This window comes from Delphinapterus leucas, chromosome 6 (assembly GCF_059928025.1).
Source record: "Delphinapterus leucas isolate spDelLeu-1000000601 "Yukka" chromosome 6, BTC_Dleu_Yukka2, whole genome shotgun sequence".
Lineage (NCBI taxonomy): Eukaryota > Metazoa > Chordata > Mammalia > Artiodactyla > Monodontidae > Delphinapterus > Delphinapterus leucas.
Window position 1 is genome coordinate 78,583,421 of NC_143134.1, and position 21,639 is coordinate 78,605,059.

The 21,639-nt window shown below is 36.3% G+C and overlaps 1 long non-coding RNA gene across 1 annotated transcript in view; it reads left to right on the forward strand.

The window, feature by feature from the left end:
• The window catches only part of LOC111174599 (uncharacterized), a 99,455-nt gene extending 77,817 nt beyond the window's left edge, over positions 1-21,638 (forward strand). The window contains exons 6-7 of the long non-coding RNA XR_016393575.1: positions 7,662-7,746; positions 8,984-21,638. This is a non-coding gene — a long non-coding RNA (uncharacterized LOC111174599). The remainder of the gene's footprint in view (positions 1-7,661; positions 7,747-8,983) is intronic.
• The last annotated feature ends 1 nt before the right edge of the window (position 21,639 follows it).

Below are 21,639 nucleotides of genomic sequence, written 5' to 3' on the forward strand. Positions count from 1 at the left end.
TTTAAATATTGGGTTCAGAATAAGAGCAAGGTTCTGATTTTAAATATATTTCTTTCCGCTGGACTAGGAGCTAGGTATTCAAGAGGTCCTAAGAAGGGAGCTAGAGTCACCCAGAACAGCAGAGAACATTCATGGTGATAATAGGTGGACTGAGCTAGATTTAGAGAGGCAGGGAATGGAACTTGAAGGGGGGGGTGGGTTTCTTCAAAATCTATTTTTATATCTGCTCTTATGTTTTCTGGATTATGAATTTAACTTCAGAGCAAATTGGTGTTTTTACAGTGTTACTAATCCCTTTTGATACCTACTAGATATACGTGTGTATTAGTTTGCAAGGGCTGCCATAACAAAATACCACAGCCTGAGTGGCTTTAACAACAGAAATTTGTTTTCTCACAGTTCTGGAGGCTGGAAGTGTAAGATCAAGGTGTTAGCAGTGTTGGTTCCTCCTGAAGGCACTTTCCTGGGTTTGTAGATGGGCTGTTCTCACATGGCCTTTTCTCAATGGCCACCCATCCCTGTGTCTCTCCTTTTTGTTGTAAGGACAACAGTTATATTCGATTAAAGCCTCATCCTAACAGCCTCATTTTAGCTTAACTATTGGGTTGGCCAAAAAGTTCGTTTGCGTTTTTCCATAAGATGTTACTGGAAAACCCAAACGAACTTTTCGACCAACCCAATACCTCTTTAAAGACCTTATCTCCCAATACAGTTACATTCTGAGGTACTGGGGTTTGGGATTTCAACATATGAGTTTGCGGTGGGGTGGGGGGGGGAGATACAATTCAGCCCATAATAACATGTTATGAGAAAAAAAAAGACAGCAATTAAAAAGTTTTTTCAGTATAGCACGCAGCACTAAGTATGTGCTTCTTTAATTGAACTTGTTAATGAGCTAAGGCATATAAGGGACATAAAATGGACAGTGAAAAACTAAGAATTTCAGATTGAAGCTTTAAGGGCAGTTGCATTATAAAGGGCTTGAAATCCAGGCGGGAGTTGAGAGCATGTCTGGAGTCTAATTCAAAAGGAGAGAGCACTTAGGGATAATGACCTAAGACCATCTGGATGATGACCATCTTGACCAGGATGTTGCAATGGAAGCCGAGAAGTTAAACAACTGACAGACATTGAGGATTAAAGTCAGGACTTTGTCTTTCTTTCCAAGTACAAATAAATTCAGCATAATCCTTGGGAATAAACAAATTGGATTGCCTGTCCTTTTTTGTAAAAGCTTTTCAAATTATTTGTATTATCCACGTGACAGTGTGTCAGACTGAAACTATCCTTACATTTTTTTCTGTAAAAAACTATCAAATCTTCTGTATATGCGCTAATAATGGGGAGGACAGGAACACTATAGGAATCTTGTTATCTGTTTATCTGGTATTTTCTTTAAGAAATTGTGTTTTTCTAAAACTCTTGTTTTTTTTTTTAAACAGTAAGCAAATAAGATTCTATACATTTATTTTAACACACTGTATTGTAAAATGCTAATTTTCACTTTAACTCTGCTCCTAAGGCATAATTAGTATACTGTTGGGCTTTTTGTATAATTCATAAGTTTGCAGTTTATGTAATTTGAGAAACATGGATAAGAATAAGACAGGGAAAAGAACATTTAAAAGCAAAAGAGAAATAACTTTTCTTTTTCATTTAATATGTAACGATGAGCTATTTTTAATTATATGTATTTACTTATCTGGAAATAATTTATTTTATGAAATATAATTAGACGCAACACAGTGTACCAACATTTTATATTGAAATAACTTATAACATAAACACTCTAAATAATCAACTGGAGACTACACACAGAATTCATTATGACGATGGAGCAATTGATAATACATGGATATATGCATCAGTGGTAATCCAAGACAAGTGAAGTCCTTAAAGCCATTATACATGAAGTAAAAAGATAGAGTAATAGATATTAGATATCCTGCTATACAAAGGTACATATGGATGCTTACCACACTGTGTCCCCCTTGTAGCTACAGCCCCCTGGGGCTTTTGGTAACACCATGAAGATGAAGGTCAGACTAGAAACTATCCACTGCATGATGCAAGTGAGCACAGAATGTGTCTGGTCCCAAGTGTTTTTCGGAGACGAAAACTTGCACCAAAATTTATAAAGACATTTATATATTCCCACATTGAAATTCTCTAATTCCTTCCCAGTTAAACCTATAACTCAGATGTGATAATCAACCCACATGACAGGGTAAGAAATCAGAACCATTTTTGAGAGGTAGAAGGGGTCTTTGGGGATTTTACTCTCTAAATAATTATTAATTAGGCTGTAAAATCTACAGATCCTTCCAAGCTTCCAAGTGTGTGGACACATGATTTGATGTTTCAGATTCACACAGGACGTCCCCACAAAATCCAAGATTCATACTTTAAACAACAAAAAAGGCACCGTACTATGTACACCTTAAATCAGAAATAGCTAAAGGGAGGTGTTTTACAGCTTAACAGGCTATAAAAAACAAATGCCCTATGAGGAATGCACCGTTGGCTTCCCCTTCAGATAAGAATAAAAAGCAGGATGCAGGCAACTGATTCTCTATGACACACATTTTTAGCAGTAGGAGAGCCAAAACAAACAAAAATTATAAAAGTTTATAGGTCTTTTCTATCCTTCAAGTTATTTACAGAGAATAGTTTACCTTAATTCAACATCACTATCAAGCCCCATCCACCATAAACTACACACATACAGGCAATACTGTTGCCTTTATCTCTACCCCTGTGGATGGAAGCATGTTGCATGAATGAATTTTCCAGCTAAGTGTGATGACCAAGTTCCAAAATGCTCATTTGAATGGATCTTAATTACTGTCTTTCTGATGTCTTAAAATGCATTTACTAAATATAGTTTTATCTTTTTCAGACTTTATATTGACATTTATTTCTAAGGGTAATGCACTGGGCTATAGTCATTTGATGCACTCCTCATCAATCCTCCATCCCTGCCTCAATACCTGCCTTCATTCATTACCTTAATGCTGATCTCCCCAACTCCCTGCAAGCTCCACAAATGCAGGGCCAAGTCTGCTTGGCTTCCATTGTACCTCCAGTGTCCAGCACTGTTTCAGGCACATAGCAGACAATCGATAACTAGTTGTTCAGTGAATGCAGGAATGAATTCATGATTAAATGAATGAATCTAACGGAGTAGCAAAAGGAAGTATCTGAGATTTTCTAGTATGGGTAGTATTTCTGGCATCTCTGCTCCTATTTTAATTTCTACCTGTTGCCTCAGTCTCAAAATCTGTTCAGTGCTCTCACACCTGTTTAAGCTATAAGGTCCAGATCTCATCAAATACACCCTTAGTTCTTTTTTTTTAACTCACATTTTTATGACATCAGATCCCAGCTGGATATCATTAGCCTCTCCCCATCCCCACAGGACCTCTGTCAAAGTGTGTCCTAGCACTTAGGAAACTATCCAAAAGTAACATCTCAAATGTGCTCCAGAAAAGTCGATGTTTCTCCCGCTCCAACATCTTCATCTTGCCAACACACAGGCATACAGATAGGCAGCTGACCATTCATTAACTTCACCAGACACATTTGTTGTCTAATGGCATCTGTCACTTCTCCTGCACACTCTGATGGAGAGAAGGGGTCACTGCTTTCTCCCTGTAATGTTTACACCCAAGGATGGGTGTTGGAGTTTACTTATTTTTCAATGGCTTGATTGAGAGTTAGGAGTAATTCTGAAGAAAGCTTACTTGAGGTTTGGGAATATTGGAAGGAATGACATAAACATACACACAAAATTATGTCCTATGCCCTACTGCTTAAGCCTAGGACTAGATTGTTCCTAGCACCTCATCCTGCACCAGTTCCCTGCTCTCTTTGCTCCCTGTGGACAAGAGCAGCTCCCTGATCCTCTACCTACCCTGCCCCCAGATTCCCATAGGCTTTGTATTTTGTGCTTTCTTTCTCTCTCTCTCTCTCTCTCTTTCTCTTTTTAGTTAGCTTAGCTAGAGGTTTATCAATTTTATTGATCTTTTCAAAGAACCAGCTTTTGGTGTCATTTATTTTCTCTCTAGTAATTTCTTGTATTCAATTCCATTAATTTCTCCTCTAATTTATATTTCTTTTCTTTGGCTTACTTTGGATTTACTTTGCTCCTATTTTTCTAGTTTTCTAAGGTGGAAACTTAGTTTATTGATTTTAGATCCTTTTTTCTTTTCTAATATATGCATTCAGTGTTCTAAATTTTCCTCTAATATGACCCAGAATGTGGTCTGTCTTTGTGAATATTCCATATAAGCTTGAGAAGAATGTGCATTCTGCTGTTGTGGGATGAAGAAGTCTACAAGATGTCCCTTACTATTTAGTTGATTGATGGTGGAATTAAGTTCAACTGTCTTTACTGATTTTCTGCCTACTGGACCTGCTCATTTCTGATTCCAAACTAAAATTTAAAACTAAATAATGTGTGAAACATGCATGCAAACAGTTAATATTTCTAGCTACTGAATTATTGTGGAAGTTTATTTATTGGCATGGAGAGGTGATATCTTTTAAAAAGCTAATGTGAAATATTGCATGTAAGTATTAATTATTTTGTGTATATATACACACGGAAAGTGTAAGATGTGACATGCAAATAGAATGCCAACAAAAATATGATTTTTTTTCTATTTCAGCTTATTCTCTAAATATAGTATTGCATTTATTTGAGATGATAAATTTCCTCTACTTCTGTGAATTCACATAGGGGTGAAGAAAGGTTTCAGGGTAGCAAGTACCTATCACAAAATTCATGGGTTTGGTCTAGAGAGGGGGATGAATCTTCAGACTAGATGCATGAACTGTGAATTAAAACACCAGGTTATAGAAGCTTTGCATTAATTAAATTAAAACAAAAGCTGGCATCTGAGCATAAAGAAAGAGACACACACTGTTAGTAAAAAACCTCAAAAGTCTGGGATCATTCATTGATCAATTAAGAAGCTCTACACACCTACATAACTAGATAAACTAACTTTATTTAGTTTTTAATGTGTGTGTTTTTAGGTGCCTACTTTAAGCCAGGCTCTTTAGATGCCAGGCATAATAAAAGATGACTAAAATATGATCTCTAACTTCAGAAGCTCTTTAAGATAGAGGTGAATGATAAGTGTGTGTGTGCATGTGTATGTGCATAGATAGCATATAAGTGTGTGTATATATATATATACACAATGATATAGTTAAATATACATATCTTAATTGTTCTTTCTAAGACTAGTCATAAAAATTCAAGCTTTCTCGTTCCCTCTTCATGCATTCAATGGGGGTGTGTGTTTGAAAATTTCTTTGCAACTTTCTCTTTTTGTGAAGAGTCCTTGACAGGGTGAATGCCCTTTGTTGATCAAGGAGCTTCGTATGGTTCTGCCAACTTACCTTTTTGCCCAGCTGGTCACTCTTCTAAGGAGTCTTCATTCTTTGATTCCTTTGTGCCAGCTATTTCCTAGCATTCCATACTCAGTGGTCCTCACTGGGTTTCACCATGCCTCTCACTATTCTGCTTGGCATTTTGATTTTCATCTATCTATTTAGAATTGCCAACAGGTTTTACCATCTCACAGTAGGTGAGAACAGAGCGGTTTAGAAATTCAGCACCTTGGGATGAGAGTTTAACACAGCTGGAGGGCAGAACTTCACCTACCATCTTAGCAGTGCTTGCTTAGCTTAGTGTCTGGGACATAAAGGCCTTCAACATGTATTCAGAGGAATCACTCCCATTCAGGTGTTTATTGACAATGCACTTCATTGGGCCTCTGTGGGCCAGGGAATAGCACTGTGTGAAAAGGCTCTCCAAAGTTAAAACTGCTGTGGGCAGTGAAGTGATTTACAGGATGATATCTCTTTGGTTAACAATATCCTTACTCTACATGTTTCAGAAAATTGGGAAATGAAGCCAAGTATATGAAAACCGTTCTTTGGAGCAGGAGCAATAATAGCTTCGGGTTTTGAAATAAGAATCAAAGGTGGTGGGGGGCTTCCCCGGTGGCGCAGTGGTTGAGAGTCTGCCTGTCAATGCAGAGGACACGGGTTCGAGCCCTGGTCTGGGAGGATCCCACATGCCGCGGAGCAACTAAGCCCGTGAGCCACAATTGCTGAGCCTGCGCGTCTGAAGCCTGTGCTCCGCAACGGGAGAGGCCGCGATAGTGAAAGGCCCGCGCACCTCTGTGAAGAGTGGCCCCCGCTCACCAGCTGCAACTAGAAAAAGCCCTCGCACAGAAACGAAGACCCAACACAGCCAAAAATAAATAAATAAATAAATGAAATTTTTTAAAAAAAGAATCAAAGGTGGTGTTTTCCCCAGATTTTTGGGCAAGATAGATTCGAACCCAATTACTCTATATATGGAAAGCTGCTGTTTGCTTTTTAGTTAAGATTTTTAAACAATTTCCCCCATTTAAAGAAAGTTAAGTTACTCACTTCTCCTCCCCACTGCTTCTTGCTCTATACAACAAATGCAAGTTTGATGAGGAAATTTTTATTAAGGTATCCATACAGAAAAGTGCACAAAATGTAAGCTTAAAGCTTGGTGAATTTTTACAAACTGACCACCACCAGCATTCCACAGCCCCCCAGCCTTTCTTTCCATCTTAGTCTCCAATCTCTGTGCCTCAAGGATAACCCTTATCCTGACTTCCAATGCCATAGTTCGGATTGTCTGTTTTTGAATTGTACATTAAGGGAATGAAACAAAATGTGCCCGTTTGTGCTTGACTTCGTTTGTACCACATTGTGCTTGCAAGATTCATCCATGTTTTATTTGAAAGATTAATCAAGTTGTGTGTAGTTGTATTTCATTCATTCTCATTGTTCATTGCTATCGATTGTTCCATTAGGTGACTATACCACAATTTATGAATGTATTTTATTGATAGAAGCCACTTGGGTAATTTCTATTTTGGGTCGTTATGAAGAGTGCTGCTATGAACATTCCTGTGCACAGTTTTTGGTGAATATATGTAAACTTTTTCGTTGGCGCATATAACAAAATATATATAGGACTGGAATTGCTGAGTCATAAAGCATTTGTTTTTTTAATTGAGAAATTCGAACTAATATTTCAGCATGGTTGTACCAATTTATACTCCACCAGCAAGCTGAAAAAGTTCTCTGGTTGTTCCACATCCTCTTCAACAGTTGATACTTTTTGTCTTATTTTCTGTATTTTTGTTGTAGCCACAATGATGGCAAACATACCCTTATTAAAGAGACAGATGGTCAGATAAATCCCTGGCCTGTTACCTTACGTGAACTTGATTTTGGCAATGTTAGCTAGTTCATTCTCTCTTAATGAAATGAATCTAGGACAGATTGAGTGCATTCATCCACTGAAGTCTTTCAAAAGTGAATGATCATCCAACCCCCTGCCACCACCCCCCTCCCCCAAACACAAATGATCTTAGCTCACAGTTACCAGGGCCTCCTGAGAAAGCAGTTTTTGCCAAGACTGTCTTTCCAATTTCTTTGGGAAGAGATTTTATAGGATTTCCCCCATTAATCAAAACAATTTCTGCCTTTAAAATGTATCTCAGTTATTATAATGTCTATGTTTAGTTTATAATTTCAGGGTAATCTAGAAGTGGTTATTTATATCTGTTTATTTTGTAGCATATGCCTTTTATATTTTTCAGAATTCTTTTCGCTGAAAGAGTCGGTACTGAAAAAACAGGATGTTCTATCAACTCACATTCCTAGAATTCCTTTTTGGTCAGAAGTGTAAGTCTGTTGACCCTTCCAAATTTTGTCTCTCTGACAAGAAAAGAAAATCCAGAAGAGAACATTTTGAGATCATATTGTTTTCCATTGCCCTTGTGTTTGTTTTGCCCTGTTTCACTCTATTATCCAATTAATACCATTCTGCCTATTATTTACCTATTTTAAAATAAAGACTTGGAGTAATTTTTCATATTTTTCTAGAAGTCTCCCTTGATTAGAAAGGTATTTCTGGGCAATAAAACTTAAGTTTTGACTGTGAAATTCTGTCAATAATTTGAGAAAGTTTGAAATTTCTTTCTGTTGTATGTACAGTAGGTGATCTTATGAATTCCACATGGATTTTATATGCAACGATCCTTCAGTAACTAGTTTCTAAGAAAAATAGAACCTTTTCCATACTTAATTTACAGACCTAGCTTTCAATTTCCTCTTCATTTTGTTTATGGTAACTTTTGCCATGAAAACATAAGTGATTTTAAAATAGCCAAATATATCTAGCTTTTTCTTTATGGTTTTTGAGATTCCTATCATACTTAGGAAAGCCTTCTCCACCCCAAATTTATACAAATAGCCTCCTACCATTCCTTCCAATATTTTTCTTTAAAAAAAAAAAAAAAAAGGTAGGCATCCAATTCTGGATTATCAATCATATCAGCAGCATTTATTAAATTAGGCACTCTTCTCACTAAATTAGATAAAAACCACATATATACTTATCTTTCTGTGGATGTTCGACCATATCTGACTAATATATTTATATATTTATGTACCAATATTACACGTTTTTTATTACAGTGACTTTATAGTTATCTTAGTATCTGAAATTCTCTCACTTTGCCTTACTTGTTCTTATTCAGTATTCATAAATTTCTTGGCTACTTTTAGAGATTTATTTTTGCATTACACATTCCAGAATTATTTTATATAGTTCCACAGAAAAGCTCATTGAGATTATAATTTGAGTTGTGCAAAATTTATGTATTAATTTTAGAAATACCAACATTTCTATGACAGTTCTTATTCTGGTTGTTTTATGTCCTGCATTTGCATTTCAAATTTTAATTTTTATGTCTTAAACTATTCTTGCTATACTTAGGTCTAAGAATTTTGTTGTTTTGTCCATATTATACATGTATATTATTTTTCACTTTAGTTTCAAACATTATTGTTAGGACTGAGAAAAAGTTATTGAGTCTCATGAAGTGTCCAGTCAGAGTTAATCTTGGGACTTTTTCAGGAGCTGCTAGAAGGAGATACTCAAAATGAAAAACATCTTGTCATGAGGAACCTGGGAAACAACTCAACATGAACAAAATAGAATCTAGAGGTGGAGACATAGTAAGTACTAGAGCTATTATTTGAATTTCTGGAACAAGCCATATCTGAAACCATTATCATTTGTCCTTTTCAATTACTCAAGCCAATAAGCTTCCCCTATTTCCATTTGATTTAAGCAAGTTTAAGTAGGTCTTATTTTTCTTTGCTTATCAAATAAGGTATGTATAGACATTTGAACTTGACTCTTCCAGATGACTTTGTTGCTGGGAATCTTCAGAAAACTGCCAAGTTACACTCTACTACTGTCATGGAAAAAAATAATTTAATGGTAGTAGAGCTGAACTTAAGAGAGGTGTTGAAATGTCAGCAGAGATGTGTAGGATGAAACTGAGATTGCTTCCTTAGAGCCCAGTTTTAAGAGGTACTGATACAATAAAAAGTATGGGGGATTATAAATACAAAACTGTAAAAATAAAGCAAATCAGTTGTGTGAAAGGATGATGAAGGACGCTTATCTTCTATTGCCTGGACAATATAAATTTGATACATTAATATTTCCTTTCTAATGGAGAGTTTAGAACTTCATTTGACAATCATTTTATTCAAGGCATCTTTATTAATTAAAAAACAAACGTTAATTGTAAGTAGCATAATTATGTTCTTTTGTGTGTGTGTGTCGTATGCGGGCCTCTCACTGTTGTGGCCTCTCCCGTTGCGGAGCACAGGCTCCGGACGTGCAGGCTCAGCGGCCATGGCTCACGGGCCCAGCTGCTCTGCGGCATGTGGGATCTTCCCGGTCCGGGGCACGAACCCATGTCCCCTGCATCAGCAGGCGGACTCTCAACCACTGCACCACCAGGGAAGCCCTATTTATGTTCATTTACTCAAAGAAAATAGAGTTGAACCCACTATGATGTTCTGAAGTTTCTTTTGTGCCCACCTGTTTATCCAGCAAGCTGGTTTCTTCATTATTGGCTTCCTTACAACCCGTCGCACAACTCTGATTTTGTTTATGTTTCAGCTTTAAAGTCATGCTGAGGCCAATCAACAGCTTTCAAATATTTGATCATGTCTGAGATTATATTTAGGGAACTCCTTTGCTTCCTGTTGAAAAATAGTTGAGGCTCAAATAGGATTTGGAATGACCACTTATCACTCAGGGTTTCAAAACGTAATTTTTGTATCAGTTGATATTTCACTTATTCATTCTTTCATTTCACTCCACATATGTTTAAATGGGTATGACTATAATCCGGGCACTTTTCTAGGCGCAGCATAAACATCACCAGAAAACAAAGATCTTGCTCTCATGGAACTTAGATTCCAAAAAGGACAGAGCAAATAAACCTATAAGCAAAATATAAATTATGTCAAGTGCTGGTAAGTACTATGAATTACTGTGAAGTAGAGTAAGGATAGAGAATGCAGGTGGAGAGGGGTGAGGATGCCCTTTCATATGATAGTGAGGAAAGTTCCCTGTGATAAGGTGACCTTTATGCAAAGAGTTGTAGTGAAGTAAGTACTAAACGGGTATCTAAGGAAAGCACATTTCAGACAAGTTAAGAGACTCTGAGACACGAGTATGCTAAGCATATTTAAAAAGTAGCAAGAACATCTAAACGGCTGGAGTAGATTGAGGATCCAGGAGATACAGACAGCACGTGGAGGGGGGCTTGATCATAAGGGATATGACATTTGTTCTAGAAGATTGCTTTGTTTGTATATGAGAATAGACTGTAGAAGGGCAAGTGTAAAGAGCTACTACACACCTGCAAGATGGTAGCTAAGAAATGACATTAAATTTTTCACTGTGGAGGTCATTAATGACCTTGACAAGATTAGTGTAGAAAAAATAAATTTTATGTTTCAAAATTATACATTTTCTTATAACGTTTCTTACACAGAAAAGTTACACATTTTCTATAGCACCCTCTTCTGGGCTTTCAGTGAAGTGGCTATTACAGTAACACAGAAGAGAGATGATGGTGTTTGGACAGGGAACGCTAAGTGAGACATGGTCAAATTTGATACATTTTGAAAATAGATGAAGAGAATTTGCTGGATGTGAAACAGAGGGCTTGTATCAGTGTTCTATCAGAAAAGATATGGCACATTTAATTAAGATAACTAGCGACGTGTTTAATAAAGGAATTATTTAGAAAGATGTGAGCAGGGTATAGAGGAACACAAGGAATAGTACAATGCCCTGAAGAATGAATATAAAAACCTGTGTTAAGCGGAATTTTAACAGACTTGCCTTAAGGAAAACACCCAGCTCAAAACTGCCCCATGAGGATATAGATGAAGGAATCAGTACTTTGACCTCACTTCCTTCCCTGCCTCCACAGGAGCAAAGGTTCCCATTGACTAAAACCAATTGCAAAACAAAGGACAAGGGAGAACCTTGATTTAGCTCCTACAGGTCAGCTTTCAGTGTCATGAATCAGGGTGTGGAAGGGTGGAGAATGAACCTGGAGAGACAAATGGAAGATATCCAGGATGACTCTATGCACTTGGCTCGAGTAACTAGAACTGCATGAGGATCAGTGTGTGTGTGTGTGTGTGTGCGCGTGCGTGTGTGTGCATGTGTGTGTGTGTATGTGTATGTGTTAAAAAAAGATAGATCAAAAGAAATTGAAGTAGAATTTTGTATAACACAGTTTTAAGATGGCAACATGACAGTAAATGTGAATTTTTAAAAAGTGTGTCCGGACTTCCCAGAAGAAGTTAAGATTGAAGATATAATATTAGGAATTTTAAGTCTATAGCTGGTATTTAAACCCCCAGAACTGGATGAAATCACCTAGGCAATGAGTACAGATGGAGAAGAGTTTATGAAAATAATCCAGAGGAACAGACAAAGGGGACAGCAAAAACATTTTTTTTCAAAAAGGAAGAAGTCATTAGTTATGTCAAAAGCTGTTAATAGCTAGAGCAAAATAATTTCTGAGAAATGATGTTAAATTTTTCAGTGTAGAGGTCGTGAATGACCTTGACAAGATTAGTGTAGATAAAAATTTTGTGTTTCAATAGAAACTATGCTTTTTCTGACAACCCTTCTGCATTATCAGATTGGAGCCCAGTTCATTGCCTTTGAGCTATTTTGCAACTTTTTGTAAATGTGGGTAACTGATAGTAAATTCTGACTTGTCTGATAGTATTTAATGAACATTTTCTATCCAATTTGGTAGTGACTTGATTGGCTTGGAAAAACCACAGTTTTGTCTCCATTTGCAATTCATTTCAATATTCCTTCAATCCATATGAATTTGTACTGTTTTGAGTTTTCCTTTGAACCGGTTATAGCATGGGCCTGGTTCTATTCATAAGAATAAAATAATTTCTTTAACACACGTTCATTTTTCATCTATATTAAAATCATGATTTTTACCTTTTTCTGAAAATTATCTTTTAACATTAGTTTTGGTGTAGTGATGTGGGCAAAAAATTGACTCAAATATATTTAATAGAAAACGGGGTCAAGATAGCTGATTTGATATTCAGAAAAATCTTTTTTGGTAAAGCACATTGAAAAATTTCAATACAATTTAACTATCACTTTTTTAAAGCTTGGTGGGAAAGCAGAAACCTGAAATGAAAAGAAAGCCATGAAGAGGGGGTGAGTGAGTACTAGATGTGCCCTTGGGACAGGAAACGAAGCTTGGGACCAGAGCTGAGTAGGAGGTAGGACCCCTGGCATAAGCTGGGATTCTTCAAAGGGCAAAATCTCGCGGGAAAAAGCTGCTTTCCATTACATGGAAATGGTGAAAGTATTTGCCTTCTTTCGTCTTAGCTCTAGTTGAGGTAGGATAAAAGAAGAAAAATTATCTCTGAGAATTCTAACCACAAGCTAGCACACACCTTGTTTGTTTGAGGAACTGGAAAAAGGCAGGTTTAAAGACAACAGAATGAACTCTTGTCTAGTTTCATGTCTGTCACCTCCTTGTTACCCTAATGTTGCCAACGATAACTTCTCAATTTCATTAGATAACTCAGCCATGAGGGTGTCTCTTGATTCACATTATGAAAGCCCAAACACGATTCTTTTGTTGCAGTGTACACATGCAGGTAACAGGCTATTAAAATCTACAGATTCCACCCTTCTGATCCCCATATCACAAGAATTGATTTCTTACATTATAATGATACTTACTTGAGTTTTTATTTTGTCATTTGATCCTCCAGTTAATGTATTTACCCAGGCAAAAACATTAAAAAACGAAAAAGTCGTTCTCAAATAATTTCCTCCTCTCTCCTCACATTTTTTATTTTCTTTGAAACCAACACTATTTTCCTTGGCTGAGATGGACAGTTAGTTAAAATGATATTTCCTAGGGAAAAAAAAATTCTCAGAATGAGAAACTAAACTTGAACTAAATTGTAAATGTCTTAGTCCAAAATCTCAGAAAGAGCATGTATTTTTAAAATAAACTTGGACTTTTCTCTGAACTCCACTCCCATAATAATTCAATTTGAACCTACTTAGGTGCTCTCTCACTCACATCCATCTGATGAAAAACAAAGCATTTGGGGGAAGTCCTTTGGGCTCATGCCCATTTGGTTACCTCTAGATGCCTTGTCTTAGCTCATATAGGCTACTGAAATCTGAGAGCCTTGGGTTTCTGTCCCATCTGGAAGCCCAGCAAATTTTGCAGAGGCTATGAACCTGAGCCCAGACTCCAGCCTCTCAAGCATACCATGCAGCCATCCGATTCCCACCTAACCAAAAACTCTTCTCACTTCCTGGGATACTGGGAGGAAGCCAGCTGCAGATTCCAATTGAGAACTTCCAGATCTCCCTTCACATCCTCAACTTCTGGAGAGCACATCCTCTTCTTCTTCCTCTTTTCCAGGAGATACTTGTCTCCCTTTCCCTTCCTGGGCATAATCCTTTCAAGTACTAGGAAGACAATTATCCTTTGATTCCTACAGCAAAACCTCCTATAAGCCAAGAAAGCATGAAAGGACTGACTACCTTCTTGGAGTGGATGGGAGTGGGAAAAAGTGCATCAAGGAAAAAGCACAAGTTAATATCTCAAATCAATTATACTGTCTCACAACTTTTGCGGGAGTACCCTCCCCTCATACCCTGAAATACCTGATAAAAGAAGGCAAGGCCCATCACTAACATGCCGTTCAATTTGTGAGTGTTTGAAGGAGTGCCCTAAACCTCCATCAGTGGCCTAGCCTTTATAATCTGATTACACTCACCATTTTTTTATTCCTGAGATCTGAAACCAGAAGGAGGAAGGAAACTTAAATTACAAATGTCACCACTCATTTATTTAAAAGTTATGTCATTCTACATATGCGGATGCATTATATTCTCTTGCAGTTTATCTAAATGCTTTACACTAGCTGTACCCTTCAGGACATTAAAGAAATGGAATTATCTCTTGACTGCCCATGGGCGGATGAGACTGAGGTGGAAAGACTTTGCCAGGAATAATAGATGAATGTTGCTTTTGGTAAGAGACCAATGGAGATATGTTTCCTTTTTATAAAAGACTTGTCAAATATTCATTTATAATTAAATTAAAGATATTGTTGCACTGAAAATGAGGAGTAATCATTCCTCAACATACTAGAAAGCTATCTTGGAGCATAAGGGCTCACAGACAGATGACACTTCAATGAACATTTGTTTGTAGGAGGCTGACCTGGGCCAGGAATGAACGATTGTTAGCTTTAGTTTCTTGGGGATGTGTTAATTGATTGAGAAATTTAAAAGTTGGATTTTTGTGATTGCTTTTTTAACCTGTCAGTGTGTTCTTAACTAAAATCGTATTATATTGACATTTTACTCTTCTCACTCATTATTTCAGTGTGAGAAATAGGTCAGGGAAGTAAGCATCTGTAAATGTCCTTTTACATCACATTTACTGTGTGGAACTGGGAATCTCTAAAGTTCCAGTGACTTTGTACTTATGAAGGGGCCACGGAAGACATCTGTGAAAACCAGAAGAAAACCTCACAGGAAAAGTGCTGAATAAAGGATGGCCTTGTGTGTTGGTGTGCCAGCACTTCTTCGTAACAGCACCACATTTCAAATAGTCTCCTGTTTCATTATATGACTGAAAATATAATTTTATTTAAAGTTGGCATCACTAACAAATAGTCAAATCTCAATTCCCAATGTTTGATTGGTTGTGTGCTTTTCTGTTTTGTTTTCGTTTTGTATGTGGGAGGCAAGGGACCCAGCCAGCCTATCTGGATGTTAGAATATATATACTCTAGCACCACCTACTGGGCATTAGTTTGCAGTGCCCCAAATTACAAAAAACTAAACCCCCAAATCTGATTCTTTCCCCAAACTTTCATTTTCTTGCTTTTTCTCCTCCCTACCTTTTTATTTCCTGTTGCTTCTGTATTCAATGTTCTTTATTTCCTTCTACTTATTAGAAATATTCTTTTTCAATATAATTCTCATACGCAGTGTCTCAAACAAATACTTTTATGACAGGTTGACAGATTGAAGATGAGGAAAGAAAAGGTTCCTGCCAGGTCTTTACCTTAAAATGATAACTAATGGCAAATTAGATTCAGAAAGGCATTATTTTATATATTAAATATTAATATTTAGCATTTCTATGCCTAGATTCCTTTGAATCCCGACTTTTCCACTAACTAGCTGTGAGGCTGCACAACCTCCCCAAATCTCTATTTTCTCACTTGGAAAAAAAAGCAATGCTAATAATACATAACTCAGAGCAATGCTGTGAGAACTGAATGATATGTATGCACACAAACTCTTTGACAGGGCACCTTCTCATGCGGCAAATGTGCAAAAAAGATTTTCCATTATTATTACCTTTCTGAAGACAGAGTCCATATTTTCATTCATCTCTATCAGCTTAGAGTGCATAGCAGGGGGCTTATACATGGTAGAAACTTAATAAATGCTTTTTGAATTAACTATCTGGAAAACATGAAATTGTTTGCAAAGAGTGATACTGTTCCCATCCTTGAAATTCGAATGTTTTTCTTTAGAAAGCTATTTGAAAACATTTAATCACTTTTTCCTGTCTGAATACATAGCAGAGTATCTACTGTGTGTAGTATAGCAGGAAAAAAACACATTATTACCATGGCTATGAGCCAACCACTCTGCTAATCACCTTGTAGATATTATTTTATTTCCTGGACAGAGGGTCCAGAATCTTGATTTTACTCTCAGTTTTATTATTAACTTTCTAAGTAAAATTTGAGCACTAGAGCTTAGTTTCCTTGAGAGAAGGGTGGGCTATACCGTGTCTAAAGTTTCTTTCAGCTCTGTTATCCTTGCTAGGATTCTGCCAGCCTTATAAATTAGGGTTGAAATAGAATAATTCAGCATTTATACTGGCAGTCATTCTGTTTGCCTCTATTCTAAAATGAAAGGAACAAGTGAGATGGAATTATAGATAATTAGAGCCAAGAGATCAGAGGTCATATAGCCAACCCTCTACCCATATTTAATTAAACACACACACAGAGAAAGAGAGAGAAAGAGAGAAAGCGAAGTATTCTGCCCAAGATCATAACAATAGATGAAGCAGTATTAAGAGTTTATTCCAGAAGATTTGGTAGAAATGGCAGATCAGACCTTTGTATACTTTAGCCTCTCCATGATAGGAACAAAAGAAAATGCAGTGTGGGAGCAAAGGTTTATAAGTTAGCCTAAAATGTAGTTGTGATATTTTTAGATGGCCACTTGTGAAATGTATACCTGAGCAAATCTAAAAACACAGAGACCATCTAATTTATGATATGTATCTTCAGAAAGATTCTGAGGTATACTACACTGAGGCAATTTATGAAATAAGAAACCCTTTCTTTAAATTTAAATTACATTGTAGACAGTTTGGAAGGAATACTATAAAGTCACCCATATTTACATGGCTCCAAACAATCATTTACATAGTTTTAAATTTTTTTCCTATGCATATATTGTAATCATAGTGTTCATAAAACAGTTCTGTTATTTGATTGTAATTTTTGCCATAGTGTTACATAGTCTCTTAAGTATCAAATGCTTGCAAAGTATTTTAGCAAATGACCATATCATAATTTATGTTAACATCCCCTTATATTTCTGAGCATTAAATTGTTTGCCTTTCTTTCTTTCTTCTTTTCTCTTCTCCCTCCCTCCCTCCTTCCCTCACTTCCTCCCTCCCCACCTTTCTAGAATTTTAAATAATGCATTGCAATCATGGCTTTCTCTGATTTTTCTATTAAAAAACTATCAGAGTGGTTGTCAAATTGCTGTGTCAATTTCCTTCTACCAAAGTGTGTCGCATTTAACAATGCCACCAGTAATATAAAGTCACACAAGTTTTGCTCTTCTGTCAAATGCAATGGGAATGACCATAACCATTTTAGTTTATATACAAGTATTTTCATTACTAATATATTTGGATTTATTTTTATTATGAGAGGTCTGTGAGAGGGCCACATGGCAAGGAACTGCAAGCAGCCTCTAATAGTTGAGCTCAGTTCCTGGCTAACAGCCAGCAAGAAAATGGGGACTTCAGTCCTAACACCACATGGAACTAATTTCTGCCAAAAGTCACATGAACTTAGAAGAGGACTCCAAGCTCCAGAAAGAAACACAGCCTGACCAACATCTTAATTACAACTTTGTGGGATCCTGAGCAGATGATCAAGCTATGTTGTATCTAGACTCATGGCTCACAGAAACTGAGATATTATATGTTGTTTTAATCAATTGAGTTTGTGGTAACTTGTTATAAAGCAATAGAAAATTAATATACCTTGTATTTCAATTCAATTTTAAAATATCAAAGCTGTATGATTTTTATGAAAATCCAGTTAAGTCTGCACATAAGTTTGATGAGAGAATTAAATCTTGACTATTTTTTTTCACCACGGCTGCATTTTTGGAGCTTAAAACAACATTTGGAAGTTAAACACAAGTTAGCAATTCTACTTGTATGTATTTACCCAAGAGAAATAAAAATGTATGTCCATATAAAGATATATTCATAAATATTCATAACACTTTGTTCATAATAGCTTAAAACTGGAAACAGGCAAAACAGTCTAACAACAGGTAAATAGGGAAACAAATTCTGGGCTATCCATACAGTAGGAGTAGTCAGCAACAGTAAGGAATGCACTACTGAAATACAAAAATATGGGTGATTCTCAAAAACATTATGCTGAGTAAAAATGAAAAAGCTGGATATAAAACAGTACCTACTGAACAATTCCACTTATATAAAATTCTAGAATAGGCAAGACTGATGTATGGTAGAAAGATCAAAGGCTGCCGATTTGAGGAAATGGGGATAAGGAACATTTTAGAGTGATGAAATGTTTATATCCTGATCATGGTATTGCTTACACAGGTATATACATTTGTTAAAACTCACTGAGTATACACTTATTGAGTTCATTTTAGTGAAGAGTTCATTTCAGTGAAATTATACCACAATAAGGCTGATTAATGAAAATAGCATCTGGTCATAGTAAAACATTCAATACATATTTGGGAATGGATAAAACTTTACTTAAAGGCAATTTTATTCTTTAAATAATTTGCAAATTTAGGAAAAAATTATTTTCCATAATAGCCCATATGGGCCAGTGTGTAAACAGATATAACACTATGGGTTTTGAAAGTGCACGAATGTCACTAGTTATTAATCTCACCTGTCTGCGATGGCGAGTTATTTGTAATAAATAATTTGAGAAGTTTGTCATTTCAGAGCAATCCAGTGTTACTTTCTTTAGGTCTTGAGGATTCACATGAGTTTTGTTCATCATAAGATTTCTGAAAAGATTTGTCATAAATTGATCAACTACACAGTTTAGAAAGTCATAAAGACATTGAGAATTATAACAATACATTTTGATACTGGAATTAATGCAGCCTGAATAACAGTAACATATTGTGTTAAGTAAAATGGCTTAAAAAATTGGGGGTCCCATTATTCCTTAGGAAATAATACAAAGCTTTCATGTCTTTAGACATATTAAGATAGGGTGATTCTTTTACTAGGCATGAGTTTAAATTGACAGATTTTAAAAAATAAAATCACAACACTGAGAAAGTTAATATTCACATAGAATCAAAACAGATATAGTAAGATATTTTGTAGGAAATTTGGCAATGCATATTAAAAGGCAGAGGAATATAACTGAGGTCTCAAACTATTTTTCTTCTCCTTGCTTTGCTTTCAGGTGTTTCATGAGATTGTATTCTTTATCCAAATCTCCAATAAGGTAGGATTGGTTAAAAGCTATGACTCCACATTGAAAGCAGTGATTTTATTAACTAACGGTTGATATAAAAAATAAAATCCAAGAATATGTCTCATAAATTCATAAGATCTCAAAGTACCTTTCGAGATCCTCTGGTACATCCTTCCAAAATGCTTTATGGTACCAGGTGTTCGTCGCCCATATGCAATGATCTGTTTTCTTGTGCTCAAACATCTAAGGATCATTTTTTGTGTACATGAGCAGGTAGTGGATTCTTTGCTATGCAGCTAGGATATCACAGTATATAACATGGACCTGATAAAAATAGATATGATCATTTTTTGACAGAGACTTTAAACTTTCTCTTTAGCACTATTCAACTCTTCTCTTCCACCATAACAGACACGTGGACAAAGTTTAAATGGGCAATAGGCTGGGAAGTTATGAGAAGGATTCAAGAATCAGGAGGGTCAATGGATCAGATGTCATTTGAAGTTCATTATGGCTCCAAGATTCTATGATTCTGTGACTTTACTGATGCATTTTTATCCTCTCCCCCAAAATTCAAACAAGTGAGCTGGGACTGTGTGTGTTTAGTGCAACACAATGGTTTTTGCATGTCTCTGTGTTACAGGAACACCAAGTCTTTTTTGTAACTCACCCCGTGTAACTTGAGGGAACTGCTGTGTTTTGTTTCAATATAGTTCTGCACTGTTGTAACACAATTTTTATTTCCATGACTTCTTTAAGCAAAATATTATTCACATTTTGTGAATACTCAAAACCTTTTCTCCAATTTTATGTTTTCTTTTTTCAAGGCTGTAAAAGTTTGTATTGTGTACTAAAACTGCCTGCTTTCTCTGTTACAACTTAATGGATAATTTTTGAAATTACATATAGACGTATTATCCTTTAACAAATCATTCAATTGTTTTATATTAAGATGTGCCCTATTGTTGAGATTTTCCATTAAATGTCATTTTGTCTATGGATGTTCTCTAAGCTTCGACCATTTAAATTATTCAGGCTCTATACCTCACCACTCCTGTACTTAGATAATTATTTATAAATACTAACTCTGAGAACAAAGTTGATCATTAACCTGGCATTAAGCTGTGCAGCTTTAACCATTGACAAGAAAAAAAGGAAACAAAACAAAAACAGGCATAAAATTTAAAACAGAATTGTGACATTTAAATGTTTATTAAGACATTCATATTAATAATAGGATACTTTATAAATACTTTATATATAAAGTTGATAGTGACCATCATAACTCCAGCATCGGTTTTTACTAGGCTTTCAAGGTTTAAGATACCAATACATCAACATTTTCTTGCCTTTAGCATTTGAAAGCTAATTAGTTGCTTCAATTAAAGGTCAATGACAAGAAAGAAGAGATATGGGGATATATGTATATGTAAAACTGATTCACTTTGTTATAAAGCAGAAAATAACACACCATTGTAAAGCAATTATACTCCAATAAAGATGCTAAGAGTCCCTCCCATCAGGAAACTTGCACAAGCCTCTTGGATAGCCTCATCCACCAGAGGGCAGACAGCAGAAGCAAGAAGAACTACGATCCTGCAGCCTGCGGAACAAAAACCACATTCATAGAAAGATAGACAAGATGAAAAGGCAGAAGGCTATGTACCAGATGAAAGAACAAGATAAAACCCCAGAAAAACAACTAAATGAAGTGGAGATAGTCAACCTTCCAGAAAAAGAACTCAGAATAATGAGAGTGAAGATGATCCAGGACCTCGGAAAAACAATGGAGGCAAAGATTGAGAATATGCAAGAAATGTTTAACAAAGACCTAGAAGAATTAAAGAACAAACAAGATTATCAATCACAGTTTCAATTTCATTACCTGTGATTGGTCTGTTCATAATTTCTGTTTCTTCCTGGTTCAGTCTCGGAAGGTTATACCTTTCTAAGAATTTGTCCATTTCTTCCAGGTTGTGAGGGATTTATACCATGCAGCCCACATAGAAGTCAAACCTATGATTAACCCAATGTTCTAATCAACTGCTCTACAGACATAAACTACAGTCTTGATGATGGTAAACAGCACAAGAAAAAGTCTATATTAAAATATCACCATGTTACCTTTTACCACATTACTGAGCATCCTTTCAAATAAATAGAATATATTAGCAAACAAGTATTATGTCATCATGTGCTAAAAAACAGCAATAAAATGTACTTATAAAAAGCAAAGAGGGCTTCCCTGGTGGCGCAGTGGTTGAGAGTCCGCCTTCCGATGCAGGGGACACGGGTTCGTGCCCCGGTCCGGGAAGATCCCGCATGCCCGCGGAGCGGCTGGGCCCGTGAGCCATGGCCGCTGAGCCTGTGCGTCCAGAGCCTGTGCTCCGCAACGGAGAGGCCGCAACAGTGAGAGGC